The 12,707-nt window shown below is 44.5% G+C and overlaps 19 non-coding genes across 19 annotated transcripts; 17 read left to right on the forward strand and 2 right to left on the reverse strand.

The window, feature by feature from the left end:
* Nucleotides 1-330: 330 nt before the first annotated feature.
* trnam-cau lies at nucleotides 331-403 on the forward strand. Its single transcript has one exon. It is a non-coding gene; the product is annotated as a tRNA-Met (tRNA).
* A 370-nt stretch (nucleotides 404-773) lies between these two features.
* trnak-cuu lies at nucleotides 774-846 on the forward strand. The gene has a single exon. It is a non-coding gene; the product is annotated as a tRNA-Lys (tRNA).
* A 344-nt stretch (nucleotides 847-1,190) lies between these two features.
* Nucleotides 1,191-1,261, forward strand: trnag-gcc. The gene has a single exon. It is a non-coding gene; the product is annotated as a tRNA-Gly (tRNA).
* Nucleotides 1,262-1,578: 317 nt separating this feature from the next.
* On the forward strand, nucleotides 1,579-1,651 carry trnam-cau. The gene has a single exon. It is a non-coding gene; the product is annotated as a tRNA-Met (tRNA).
* Nucleotides 1,652-2,467: 816 nt separating this feature from the next.
* Nucleotides 2,468-2,539, reverse strand: trnad-guc. The gene has a single exon. It is a non-coding gene; the product is annotated as a tRNA-Asp (tRNA).
* Nucleotides 2,540-3,292: 753 nt separating this feature from the next.
* Nucleotides 3,293-3,363, forward strand: trnag-gcc. The gene has a single exon. It is a non-coding gene; the product is annotated as a tRNA-Gly (tRNA).
* Nucleotides 3,364-3,645: 282 nt separating this feature from the next.
* trnad-guc lies at nucleotides 3,646-3,717 on the reverse strand. The gene has a single exon. It is a non-coding gene; the product is annotated as a tRNA-Asp (tRNA).
* Nucleotides 3,718-4,992: 1,275 nt separating this feature from the next.
* trnag-gcc lies at nucleotides 4,993-5,063 on the forward strand. Its single transcript has one exon. It is a non-coding gene; the product is annotated as a tRNA-Gly (tRNA).
* A 910-nt stretch (nucleotides 5,064-5,973) lies between these two features.
* On the forward strand, nucleotides 5,974-6,046 carry trnam-cau. The gene has a single exon. It is a non-coding gene; the product is annotated as a tRNA-Met (tRNA).
* Nucleotides 6,047-6,583: 537 nt separating this feature from the next.
* On the forward strand, nucleotides 6,584-6,654 carry trnag-gcc. The gene has a single exon. It is a non-coding gene; the product is annotated as a tRNA-Gly (tRNA).
* A 640-nt stretch (nucleotides 6,655-7,294) lies between these two features.
* Nucleotides 7,295-7,367, forward strand: trnam-cau. The gene has a single exon. It is a non-coding gene; the product is annotated as a tRNA-Met (tRNA).
* Nucleotides 7,368-7,904: 537 nt separating this feature from the next.
* On the forward strand, nucleotides 7,905-7,975 carry trnag-gcc. The gene has a single exon. It is a non-coding gene; the product is annotated as a tRNA-Gly (tRNA).
* A 640-nt stretch (nucleotides 7,976-8,615) lies between these two features.
* On the forward strand, nucleotides 8,616-8,688 carry trnam-cau. The gene has a single exon. It is a non-coding gene; the product is annotated as a tRNA-Met (tRNA).
* A 537-nt stretch (nucleotides 8,689-9,225) lies between these two features.
* Nucleotides 9,226-9,296, forward strand: trnag-gcc. The gene has a single exon. It is a non-coding gene; the product is annotated as a tRNA-Gly (tRNA).
* A 640-nt stretch (nucleotides 9,297-9,936) lies between these two features.
* On the forward strand, nucleotides 9,937-10,009 carry trnam-cau. Its single transcript has one exon. It is a non-coding gene; the product is annotated as a tRNA-Met (tRNA).
* A 537-nt stretch (nucleotides 10,010-10,546) lies between these two features.
* trnag-gcc lies at nucleotides 10,547-10,617 on the forward strand. Its single transcript has one exon. It is a non-coding gene; the product is annotated as a tRNA-Gly (tRNA).
* A 640-nt stretch (nucleotides 10,618-11,257) lies between these two features.
* trnam-cau lies at nucleotides 11,258-11,330 on the forward strand. Its single transcript has one exon. It is a non-coding gene; the product is annotated as a tRNA-Met (tRNA).
* Nucleotides 11,331-11,867: 537 nt separating this feature from the next.
* Nucleotides 11,868-11,938, forward strand: trnag-gcc. The gene has a single exon. It is a non-coding gene; the product is annotated as a tRNA-Gly (tRNA).
* A 640-nt stretch (nucleotides 11,939-12,578) lies between these two features.
* trnam-cau lies at nucleotides 12,579-12,651 on the forward strand. Its single transcript has one exon. It is a non-coding gene; the product is annotated as a tRNA-Met (tRNA).
* Nucleotides 12,652-12,707: the final 56 nt, after the last annotated feature.

Genomic DNA, 12,707 nt, shown 5'->3' on the forward strand with positions numbered 1-12,707 from the left:
TATTGGTTGGTGTTGTGTTCACGCCCAAATCACGTTTTTTCTGCCGATATAACCGGTTATAGTGTCGAAAAGTAACAATTCAGGGTCCCCGCCAGTGTATTGCACGCCCCGGTGTTACACCGTATTTGGTGACCCATCAAATTCTGTGAACAGGAGGAGGTATCCTTAACTTGAGTAAAAGTAGCCTATCAATACCACAATGTAAAAATACTTCAGTAGCTGCAGTGTGCAGGCAAACGGCTAACTGTAAGCTAGCGGAGTGAGTGGATGATGGAGCAAGGTTATTAGTATAGCACCTATATAAACACTTCCTGTTACGTTGTTACTGAAGCCTCGTTGGCGCAGTAGGCAGCGCGTCAGTCTCATAATCTGAAGGTCGTGAGTTCGAGCCTCACACGGGGCAAATGTTTTGCTTTTAATTTAACAATATCTTTTACTACAGTTTATTTAGCGGTAAATGGATTTATAAACATGCTTGATGCAAGATTTTGTTAGTAGAAAGCTGTTACTCAAGTACAGGAAATTGTTAGAAGCAAACAGATATATGAATAAATGCTTTTGGAAGGAAAATAAATCACAGTTTAATACTTTCCTGTAAGTATTTTAATAATTTTCGTTTACATTTCATTTGCATCATACAGTTCAGTTAGCTGTATTAGAGAAACCAACAATCAGAATGATAATTTTTATTGAAGCAATAGATGAATTGTAATTTCCATTGTTAGATAGCTGTGAGATGTTATATAAAGGGAAGGTTTTTCATGTTGCATCAGGCCCGGCTAGCTCAGTCGGTAGAGCATGAGACTCTTAATCTCAGGGTCGTGGGTTCGAGCCCCACGTTGGGCGCACAACTTTTTTTTTTCTCTCTCTCTCTCTATCTTCTTAAGTCTATTGATTATACATTGTAGCCATTGATTCTCAAGGCTTACACTTAATAGCATTTATTAGTTAGCAGTGATTGAGATATGAGTGGATTGATTAGTGGGTAATGTTTTAGTATGTTTGGTTTTGTTGTAATGTTAACATGCTGTTGTCTGTGTATAGCAAGTTACTGTGGGACTATGCCTAAGCAAAAGTACCGTATTTCCTGACAGATTTGACGCAATTGTGAAAGTGAAACTGCTTTTGTCATTGTATGTCTGTGGAGATAGTAGTATTTAAACACACAGGCTTTTTTAGTGCTCATGTGAGCATTGGTGGTTCAGTGGTAGAATTCTCGCCTGCCACGCGGGAGGCCCGGGTTCGATTCCCGGCCAATGCAACACACTTTTTCACTTTTAATATTAATGTATTGTTTGAAATTAAAGTATATGGTGGACGTAAGGTGATTGTTATATACCCATCACCAAATTTTTGTGTACAAATAGTCAAAAACAGCAACACAGTACAATTACAGTATTCCACTGAACACAGTTATGCACTTCTTTTGTGGTGCATATCTGCTTTTTGCTGCTTTTATTCTTTATTTTTTGTAGGAATAAGATGCATTGCTGCGTACAAGCCAACTAGTAATTTCTGTTAATGTTAAGTAAAAAAAGATACCAGGGGTTTTACTCATTCAGTTCTGCACACCTGTGGGCCTCGTTGGCGCAGTAGGCAGCGCGTCAGTCTCATAATCTGAAGGTCGTGAGTTCGAGCCTCACACGGGGCATGTGTTTTGTTACATGCACAAGTTTGCCTGGAATTATGTGTTGCTAGATACACTACACAATGACTACGTTTACATGCACAGAATATTCCAGTTTATTCCAAAAAATGCAATATTCGTACTATGAATATTCCATCCATGTTCCAGTTTACATGCAGAGGGTTTTCAGGGTTTTCAGAGTTTCCCCCTGCTCCAGTGGGAATGGGAATCACAAGATCCCTGCAGGCAGTTAAGGAAACCAGTGAGGTGACAAACATTAATGAGCTGCTGCCTGATATTTATAAGTGATATTGATATGACTGATAATATAAATGTATAGTTGCAGGCACACCAAGTACCTAGGTGTTCCCATGATGTCTACTACACTGCTGAGTATTTTTGGTGTGTCACAAAGTCAGAATAATACCGGCATACCTCTCATGTCTTAATCGAAAAATTTTACATTTGGAATAAGGCCTAATTAATAATATCCAAATGGAATATGCTGTTTACATGACCCATATCAAATTCAGAATAGTCATATCTGGAGTAATAGTGGAATATTAGTGTGCATGTAAACATACCTAATATAGTCACAGTTTTGAATATTGGTGCAGAAAAGATATTGTAGAATGAAATGCAGAATGTGCAGAGTCTTTCTCTTTGTGAGATTCACTACATGTTCACTCTAAATGAAGGCACATCTCCTTAAAGGATGTTTTATTCATCAATTAAGGTTATAAGAAACAGGTGTAAGAAAACGTTTTGAGATATTTGAAGAAAGAAATGTGCATTGGTTAAGTGGTATTAGGGAGGGGGGGAAAAAAAAAAGGATGTACACTCCCCGTCGGGGAATCGAACCCCGGTCTCCCGCGTGACAGGCGGGGATACTTACCACTATACTAACGAGGAGATGTGAGGTTGTTTAGCCCCTCCCTCTTTTAAGTGTGAAAACAGGTAGTGTTACTGTAGAGAGCGAAGAAAGACTGACCACTTGCTAGCAAAGTATACGTACATACATCTGTTTCTTGCTCTGTTCTGAGCAAACATGATGTTTCACACAAGGAAGAAGACTATTTGAGTTCATACTCTGCACTGGTTTCACTAAACATACTGATTCCTCAAGAAAGAATCAGAATCATCTTTATTGGCAAAGTATGTTTACACATATTCCAACTCCAGTTTACTGGCTCTCAGTGAACTTGCACAGACTTACTTTTGTCTCAGTGTACTTACTTTTGTTGTAGGGTGAGTGACTGGCAAAAAATGGCTGCAAGGCTGACATGCATATTCAGCTCTTTCAATTAGGGATGCACAGTATATCTGTGGATGATATATCATTAGCTTGAGAAAATCCCAACAGCTCAAAGATGTTTGGTGTTTGTGATGCAGTCTCAGATCTTGTCACAGTGGACAGTAGCATTAGAGTGCCGCTGATAGTTTTATCTGTATTTTTTTTTAAAAATTTGACAAGTAACCACAGAAATGCAGACCACAGCCAGCGTCTATCATCCTCTGTCAAGAACCACAGAACATGCAAGATATCACACCAGAAAGAAGAAGAGACTAACTTAACTTTTTGGAAAATAAAGGCACTATGTAGGGAAGGAGTGGAAGGGAAAAATTGTCCAAGACCCCAGCAGCAAAAATGTCTCTGATATGTGAGCATTGGTGGTTCAGTGGTAGAATTCTCGCCTGCCACGCGGGAGGCCCGGGTTCGATTCCCGGCCAATGCAACACACTTTTCGCTTTTTGGGAAACTTGTACTGTTAGAATGTGCAAGACAAAAACTTTTAGTTCCTGAGATGAATTAATTGGGTTTTATAGTTCCTTCAATCTTTTGGTCACTGTCAAGCTCTTTTGTTTTTCCTATTTACTGCAACATCATGAGATTATAGCTGAAGCACTACAGAGCCTGAAAGAACTGTCAACATCCAACTACAGGAGAGAGGTATCAAAAGAAGCTGGATATGTGCATTGGTTACATGGTATTAAGGGGGGAAAAAAAAGGATGTACACTCCCCGTCGGGGAATCGAACCCCGGTCTCCCGCGTGACAGGCGGGGATACTTACCACTATACTAACGAGGAGATGTCAATATACTTTTCCCCTCCCCCTTTTAAGTGGGAAAGCAGACAGAGTTACTGTAGACGGTTGTGAGGAAAATTCTTTGAATCAGGACTTTCTGGCAAAATATGCTACTACTGGACTTATGATTGCTTCTAGTTATACTAACATGGTGTGAATACATCTGTTTCTTGCTTTGTTTTGAGCAAACAGAGTGCTTCACATAAGGAAGAGGACATTTGTATTCACACTTTCACTAAACCGACTGGTTCCTCAAGAAAGATGAATGACATTTGGCTTTGGTGGCGTTCAGACGAGCATGAACCCTATTTGACTGATATTTATGCTTCGAGAGTGGCAACAGCCATGGCTGGAGGCATTATGTTTTCAAGTTGTCCATCCATCCGTCTGTCTGTCAGTACCATTCTTGTGAATGTGACATCTCAGGAACGCCTCGAGAGGATTTCTTCACATTTGGCACAAATGTCCACTTGGACTCAAGGATGAACTGATTAGAATTGGTTGTCAAAGGTCAAGGTCACTGTGACCTCACAAAACATAATTTGGCCATAATTCAAGAATTCATACGCAAATGTCTAAGAGGATCAAGTGATGACATTTTATATCCAAAAGGTCAAAGATCAACATCACTGTGACATCATAATGTTCTGCAAAAACACTTTTCTGGCCATTATTCAACGCCATAACTCAGGAACAGAAGGAGAGATTGTGACAATATCTCACATTCGGTTGGATACTGAATTGATGACACTAATTTTGGGTGCCCACCTTGAAACTGTGGTGATTGTAAAGATCTTCTGTGCTGCCAGGTTGAAGATGTGTGTGAAGCATCCACATTTCAGAATTTGTAGATTCTTTGCTGCAATATCCATATTGGAAGTGTTGTCTACTGTCATAGCTACAACTTTTGGTCAAGCATGTGAACACATTCAAGGAAAATACACTTATAAAATCTTAGTAAATACTTTCAAAGTCTACACTACAAATATTACATGAGTGTGGACAGACATGGATGTAAACTGCAATGTGACTGGTTGGTGGAGGCATACAACCGCCAGACGGTATTCCCGGAGGGCTGTGCCCGACAAATTAAGCTAAGCTTCACCATCACCACCAAACTACTCTAGCAGCTACCACTAAGGGAGTGATGTGTCAGAGAAACCTGGAGTGAGTCAGACATTTCCAAGTCATATCACTCTAGAAGGAAACTTTGTACAGAAGGAACAGAGGGGAAAATAGTCCAACGCCACACTGGAAAAAGGAAGCTATACATGTAAGCATTGGTGGTTCAGTGGTAGAATTCTCGCCTGCCACGCGGGAGGCCCGGGTTCGATTCCCGGCCAATGCAACAAGCTTTTAACTTTTCATTCATTGTACTGAAAAAAGGAGTTCACATTGAACTTGTGAAGTTTTCATGGTTTTACATTTTTCAGAGCACTTCTTGACTTTGCTGGCTTAAAAGTTAAATTGAATTATGTTGAGTTAAATGGAAAGTCCTTTCTTTACATTGGAAACAGTGTGGTTGCCAAAGTAATCTCACCACAAAGTCAATCAGCAATATCTAGTGAGGAACCACCCATTTAAGGCCAATTCATGCTTTCCACCTTCAACAGACAGCTGTGGACTTGCACATGGACTGCGCATGCAGATCCATACATACTTTTTCAGAGGTCTGATCACTGAGTAGTGGAATTACTGAAAGATAGAGCAACAAGTTTACCTCAGTGCTGGCATTACAAGTGAATTTAATTCAATCTGGGGAAAAAAATACAAAAAGGTTCAATATTGTCATGATCGACCAACCATTACTACCATGAGAGTTCTGTCATAAGATGCTTCGGTTTGAAGCTAAGCAGAGCTGAGTATGTAAATGATATACTTTACACTACACCTGCAAACCTCAGGCTTGCCAGAGGTAAGTTGGAGCCTTGTTTTGGTCTTTATGTATTGAGGGCCTTAGTATCAGACCTTCCGGGAGAGATTTCAGAAGACGGTGGTATATAAGAGACAATCCCAATTGCATGACCTTGAAAGCCCAGAAATGTTGGTTTGCTGCTGGCGTTGGTTAGTCCAATATTGGCAAGGTCGACCAGCCGTTACTACCATGAGAGAGCTGACAGAAGATGCTTGGGTTTGAAGCTAAGGGTACGATGTCGAATAAGCAATTGTAAAGCAAACAAAGGGAAGTGGTGGAACAACCCAGCGGCCGAAGCATTTGTGCACGAGTAACCACCCATTTGGAGTGGTGTGTCCTGTGGGCCTCGTTGGCGCAGTAGGCAGCGCGTCAGTCTCATAATCTGAAGGTCGTGAGTTCGAGCCTCACACGGGGCAAGTGTTTTGTTCTATCTATGGCTTTGCCTGGAATCATGTCCAGTCGGATATGAAGGTGTTTAGGGTGTACCAGCAGAGATCTTGTGGTGTTGAATGGTTTGTGGTAAGTGCTCACTGAGTTTGACCTTTGTGAGAGACTCTCACTGCGAGGCCTCTGGATGTCCTTGTTAAGTTGACAGTATCCATTTGTCAGTTTAGGCGAGCTGACTCTGTTTTGAGGAAATTCTCTTTGGTTTTTTGTCATGAGACAAAACAATCCGTAAAGGCTTAAATACACGAGACACTCACCAGCCAGTAAAGCTCTCTTGCAAGAGACAGAAGATAGAAGATTTTACAGAGAGCACCAAAACGAGTGCATGAAACTCAACTTCTACCTCAGACACACACCAAAGTACTCTAGCAGTTAGTACCCAGAGAAAAACATCAGAGTTTTGAGACATTTCCAAGTCATACGGCACTAGAAGGAAACCGTGGCGGGAAGGAACAGAGGGAAAAGTGTTCCAACGTCCGAGTGGAAAAAGCGAGCAAAGCACGAGAGCATTGGTGGTTCAGTGGTAGAATTCTCGCCTGCCACGCGGGAGGCCCGGGTTCGATTCCCGGCCAATGCAGCAAGGTTTTAGAGGCTAGGGGCACTCTGTAGGCAGGGCAGTGGGAAAGGTACCGGCGGAGAAATGGTCAAACAAGAGTCGTTGAGTCTCCCGTCAGGTATCACAATGTTGCACGCGGTTGTGAACATGAAAAGTGTCAGAAAAGTCGCGGGAGTGAGAAGTCCCCGGTTCTGATGTTGGAAAGCTGTTGGGGAAGTCCTTCTCGTGACGTATACTGGTACTCCAAATGTCCAAGCAGAGCTGAGTATGTAAATGATATACTTTACACTGCACCTGCAAACTTCAGGCTTGCCAGAGGTAAGTTGGAGCCTTGTTTTGGTCTTTATGTATTGAGGGCCTTAGTATCATACCTTCCGGGAGAGATTTCAGAAGACGGTGGTATATAAGAGACAATCCCAATTGCATGACCTTGAAAGCCCAGAAATTTTGGTTTGCTGCTGGCGTTGGTTAGTCCAATATTGGCAAGGTCGACCAGCCGTTACTACCATGAGAGAGCTGACAGAAGATGCTTGGGTTTGAAGCTAAGGGCACGATGTCGAATAAGCAATTGTAAAGCAAACAAAGGGAAGTGGTGGAACAACCCAGCGGCCGAAGCATTTGTGCACGAGTAACCACCCATTTGGAGTGGTGTGTCCTGTGGTCCTCGTTGGCGCAGTAGGCAGCGCGTCAGTCTCATAATCTGAAGGTCGTGAGTTCGAGCCTCACACGGGGCAAGTGTTTTGTTCTATCTATGGCTTTGCCTGGAATCATGTCCAGTCGGATATGAAGGTGTTTAGGGTGTACCAGCAGAGATCTTGTGGTGTTGAATGGTTTGTGGTAAGTGCTCACTGAGTTTGACCTTTGTGAGAGACTCTCACTGCGAGGCCTCTGGAGGTCCTTGTTAAGTTGACAGTATCCATTTGTCAGTTTAGGCGAGCTGACTCTGTTTTGAGGAAATTCTCTTTGGTTTTTTGTCATGAGACAAAACAATCCGTAAAGGCTTAAATACACGAGACACTCACCAGCCAGTAAAGCTCTCTTGCAAGAGACAGAAGATAGAAGATTTTACAGAGAGCACCAAAACGAGTGCATGAAACTCAACTTCTACCTCAGACACACACCAAAGTACTCTAGCAGTTAGTACCCAGAGAGAAACATCAGAGTTTTGAGACATTTCCAAGTCATACGGCACTAGAAGGAAACCGTGGCGGGAAGGAACAGAGGGAAAAGTGTTCCAACGTCCGAGTGGAAAAAGCGAGCAAAGCACGAGAGCATTGGTGGTTCAGTGGTAGAATTCTCGCCTGCCACGCGGGAGGCCCGGGTTCGATTCCCGGCCAATGCAGCGAGGTTTTAGAGGCTAGGGGCACTCTGTAGGCAGGGCAGTGGGAAAGGTACCGGCGGAGAAATGGTCAAACAAGAGTCGTTGAGTCTCCCGTCAGGTATCACAATGTTGCACGCGGTTGTGAACATGAAAAGTGTCAGAAAAGTCGCGGGAGTGAGAAGTCCCCGGTTCTGATGTTGGAAAGCTGTTGGGGAAGTCCTTCTCGTGACGTATACTGGTACTCCAAATGTCCAAGCAGAGCTGAGTATGTAAATGATATACTTTACACTGCACCTGCAAACTTCAGGCTTGCCAGAGGTAAGTTGGAGCCTTGTTTTGGTCTTTATGTATTGAGGGCCTTAGTATCATACCTTCCGGGAGAGATTTCAGAAGACGGTGGTATATAAGAGACAATCCCAATTGCATGACCTTGAAAGCCCAGAAATTTTGGTTTGCTGCTGGCGTTGGTTAGTCCAATATTGGCAAGGTCGACCAGCCGTTACTACCATGAGAGAGCTGACAGAAGATGCTTGGGTTTGAAGCTAAGGGCACGATGTCGAATAAGCAATTGTAAAGCAAACAAAGGGAAGTGGTGGAACAACCCAGCGGCCGAAGCATTTGTGCACGAGTAACCACCCATTTGGAGTGGTGTGTCCTGTGGGCCTCGTTGGCGCAGTAGGCAGCGCGTCAGTCTCATAATCTGAAGGTCGTGAGTTCGAGCCTCACACGGGGCAAGTGTTTTGTTCTATCTATGGCTTTGCCTGGAATCATGTCCAGTCGGATATGAAGGTGTTTAGGGTGTACCAGCAGAGATCTTGTGGTGTTGAATGGTTTGTGGTAAGTGCTCACTGAGTTTGACCTTTGTGAGAGACTCTCACTGCGAGGCCTCTGGAGGTCCTTGTTAAGTTGACAGTATCTATTTGTCAGTTTAGGCGAGCTGACTCTGTTTTGAGGAAATTCTCTTTGGTTTTTTGTCATGAGACAAAACAATCCGTAAAGGCTTAAATACACGAGACACTCACCAGCCAGTAAAGCTCTCTTGCAAGAGACAGAAGATAGAAGATTTTACAGAGAGCACCAAAACGAGTGCATGAAACTCAACTTCTACCTCAGACACACACCAAAGTACTCTAGCAGTTAGTACCCAGAGAGAAACATCAGAGTTTTGAGACATTTCCAAGTCATACGGCACTAGAAGGAAACCGTGGCGGGAAGGAACAGAGGGAAAAGTGTTCCAACGTCCGAGTGGAAAAAGCGAGCAAAGCACGAGAGCATTGGTGGTTCAGTGGTAGAATTCTCGCCTGCCACGCGGGAGGCCCGGGTTCGATTCCCGGCCAATGCAGCGAGGTTTTAGAGGCTAGGGGCACTCTGTAGGCAGGGCAGTGGGAAAGGTACCGGCGGAGAAATGGTCAAACAAGAGTCGTTGAGTCTCCCGTCAGGTATCACAATGTTGCACGCGGTTGTGAACATGAAAAGTGTCAGAAAAGTCGCGGGAGTGAGAAGTCCCCGGTTCTGATGTTGGAAAGCTGTTGGGGAAGTCCTTCTCGTGACGTATACTGGTACTCCAAATGTCCAAGCAGAGCTGAGTATGTAAATGATATACTTTACACTGCACCTGCAAACTTCAGGCTTGCCAGAGGTAAGTTGGAGCCTTGTTTTGGTCTTTATGTATTGAGGGCCTTAGTATCATACCTTCCGGGAGAGATTTCAGAAGACGGTGGTATATAAGAGACAATCCCAATTGCATGACCTTGAAAGCCCAGAAATTTTGGTTTGCTGCTGGCGTTGGTTAGTCCAATATTGGCAAGGTCGACCAGCCGTTACTACCATGAGAGAGCTGACAGAAGATGCTTGGGTTTGAAGCTAAGGGCACGATGTCGAATAAGCAATTGTAAAGCAAACAAAGGGAAGTGGTGGAACAACCCAGCGGCCGAAGCATTTGTGCACGAGTAACCACCCATTTGGAGTAGTGTGTCCTGTGGGCCTTGTTGGCGCAGTAGGCAGCGCGTCAGTCTCATAATCTGAAGGTCGTGAGTTCGAGCCTCACACGGGGCAAGTGTTTTGTTCTATCTATGGCTTTGCCTGGAATCATGTCCAGTCGGATATGAAGGTGTTTAGGGTGTACCAGCAGAGATCTTGTGGTGTTGAATGGTTTGTGGTAAGTACTCACTGAGTTTGACCTTTGTGAGAGACTCTCACTGCGAGGCCTCTGGAGGTCCTTGTTAAGTTGACAGTATCCATTTGTCAGTTTAGGCGAGCTGACTCTGTTTTGAGGAAATTCTCTTTGGTTTTTTGTCATGAGACAAAACAATCCGTAAAGGCTTAAATACACGAGACACTCACCAGCCAGTAAAGCTCTCTTGCAAGAGACAGAAGATAGAAGATTTTACAGAGAGCACCAAAACGAGTGCATGAAACTCAACTTCTACCTCAGACACACACCAAAGTACTCTAGCAGTTAGTACCCAGAGAGAAACATCAGAGTTTTGAGACATTTCCAAGTCATACGGCACTAGAAGGAAACCGTGGCGGGAAGGAACAGAGGGAAAAGTGTTCCAACGTCCGAGTGGAAAAAGCGAGCAAAGCACGAGAGCATTGGTGGTTCAGTGGTAGAATTCTCGCCTGCCACGCGGGAGGCCCGGGTTCGATTCCCGGCCAATGCAGCGAGGTTTTAGAGGCTAGGGGCACTCTGTAGGCAGGGCAGTGGGAAAGGTACCGGCGGAGAAATGGTCAAACAAGAGTCGTTGAGTCTCCCGTCAGGTATCACAATGTTGCACGCGGTTGTGAACATGAAAAGTGTCAGAAAAGTCGCGGGAGTGAGAAGTCCCCGGTTCTGATGTTGGAAAGCTGTTGGGGAAGTCCTTCTCGTGACGTATACTGGTACTCCAAATGTCCAAGCAGAGCTGAGTATGTAAATGATATACTTTACACTGCACCTGCAAACTTCAGGCTTGCCAGAGGTAAGTTGGAGCCTTGTTTTGGTCTTTATGTATTGAGGGCCTTAGTATCATACCTTCCGGGAGAGATTTCAGAAGACGGTGGTATATAAGAGACAATCCCAATTGCATGACCTTGAAAGCCCAGAAATTTTGGTTTGCTGCTGGCGTTGGTTAGTCCAATATTGGCAAGGTCGACCAGCCGTTACTACCATGAGAGAGCTGACAGAAGATGCTTGGGTTTGAAGCTAAGGGCACGATGTCGAATAAGCAATTGTAAAGCAAACAAAGGGAAGTGGTGGAACAACCCAGCGGCCGAAGCATTTGTGCACGAGTAACCACCCATTTGGAGTGGTGTGTCCTGTGGGCCTCGTTGGCGCAGTAGGCAGCGCGTCAGTCTCATAATCTGAAGGTCGTGAGTTCGAGCCTCACACGGGGCAAGTGTTTTGTTCTATCTATGGCTTTGCCTGGAATCATGTCCAGTCGGATATGAAGGTGTTTAGGGTGTACCAGCAGAGATCTTGTGGTGTTGAATGGTTTGTGGTAAGTGCTCACTGAGTTTGACCTTTGTGAGAGACTCTCACTGCGAGGCCTCTGGAGGTCCTTGTTAAGTTGACAGTATCTATTTGTCAGTTTAGGCGAGCTGACTCTGTTTTGAGGAAATTCTCTTTGGTTTTTTGTCATGAGACAAAACAATCCGTAAAGGCTTAAATACACGAGACACTCACCAGCCAGTAAAGCTCTCTTGCAAGAGACAGAAGATAGAAGATTTTACAGAGAGCACCAAAACGAGTGCATGAAACTCAACTTCTACCTCAGACACACACCAAAGTACTCTAGCAGTTAGTACCCAGAGAGAAACATCAGAGTTTTGAGACATTTCCAAGTCATACGGCACTAGAAGGAAACCGTGGCGGGAAGGAACAGAGGGAAAAGTGTTCCAACGTCCGAGTGGAAAAAGCGAGCAAAGCACGAGAGCATTGGTGGTTCAGTGGTAGAATTCTCGCCTGCCACGCGGGAGGCCCGGGTTCGATTCCCGGCCAATGCAGCGAGGTTTTAGAGGCTAGGGGCACTCTGTAGGCAGGGCAGTGGGAAAGGTACCGGCGGAGAAATGGTCAAACAAGAGTCGTTGAGTCTCCCGTCAGGTATCACAATGTTGCACGCGGTTGTGAACATGAAAAGTGTCAGAAAAGTCGCGGGAGTGAGAAGTCCCCGGTTCTGATGTTGGAAAGCTGTTGGGGAAGTCCTTCTCGTGACGTATACTGGTACTCCAAATGTCCAAGCAGAGCTGAGTATGTAAATGATATACTTTACACTGCACCTGCAAACTTCAGGCTTGCCAGAGGTAAGTTGGAGCCTTGTTTTGGTCTTTATGTATTGAGGGCCTTAGTATCATACCTTCCGGGAGAGATTTCAGAAGACGGTGGTATATAAGAGACAATCCCAATTGCATGACCTTGAAAGCCCAGAAATTTTGGTTTGCTGCTGGCGTTGGTTAGTCCAATATTGGCAAGGTCGACCAGCCGTTACTACCATGAGAGAGCTGACAGAAGATGCTTGGGTTTGAAGCTAAGGGCACGATGTCGAATAAGCAATTGTAAAGCAAACAAAGGGAAGTGGTGGAACAACCCAGCGGCCGAAGCATTTGTGCACGAGTAACCACCCATTTGGAGTAGTGTGTCCTGTGGGCCTTGTTGGCGCAGTAGGCAGCGCGTCAGTCTCATAATCTGAAGGTCGTGAGTTCGAGCCTCACACGGGGCAAGTGTTTTGTTCTATCTATGGCTTTGCCTGGAATCATGTCCAGTCGGATATGAAGG

Source organism: Thunnus albacares, chromosome 24, assembly GCF_914725855.1.
Source record: "Thunnus albacares chromosome 24, fThuAlb1.1, whole genome shotgun sequence".
Taxonomy (NCBI): Eukaryota; Metazoa; Chordata; class Actinopteri; order Scombriformes; family Scombridae; genus Thunnus; species Thunnus albacares.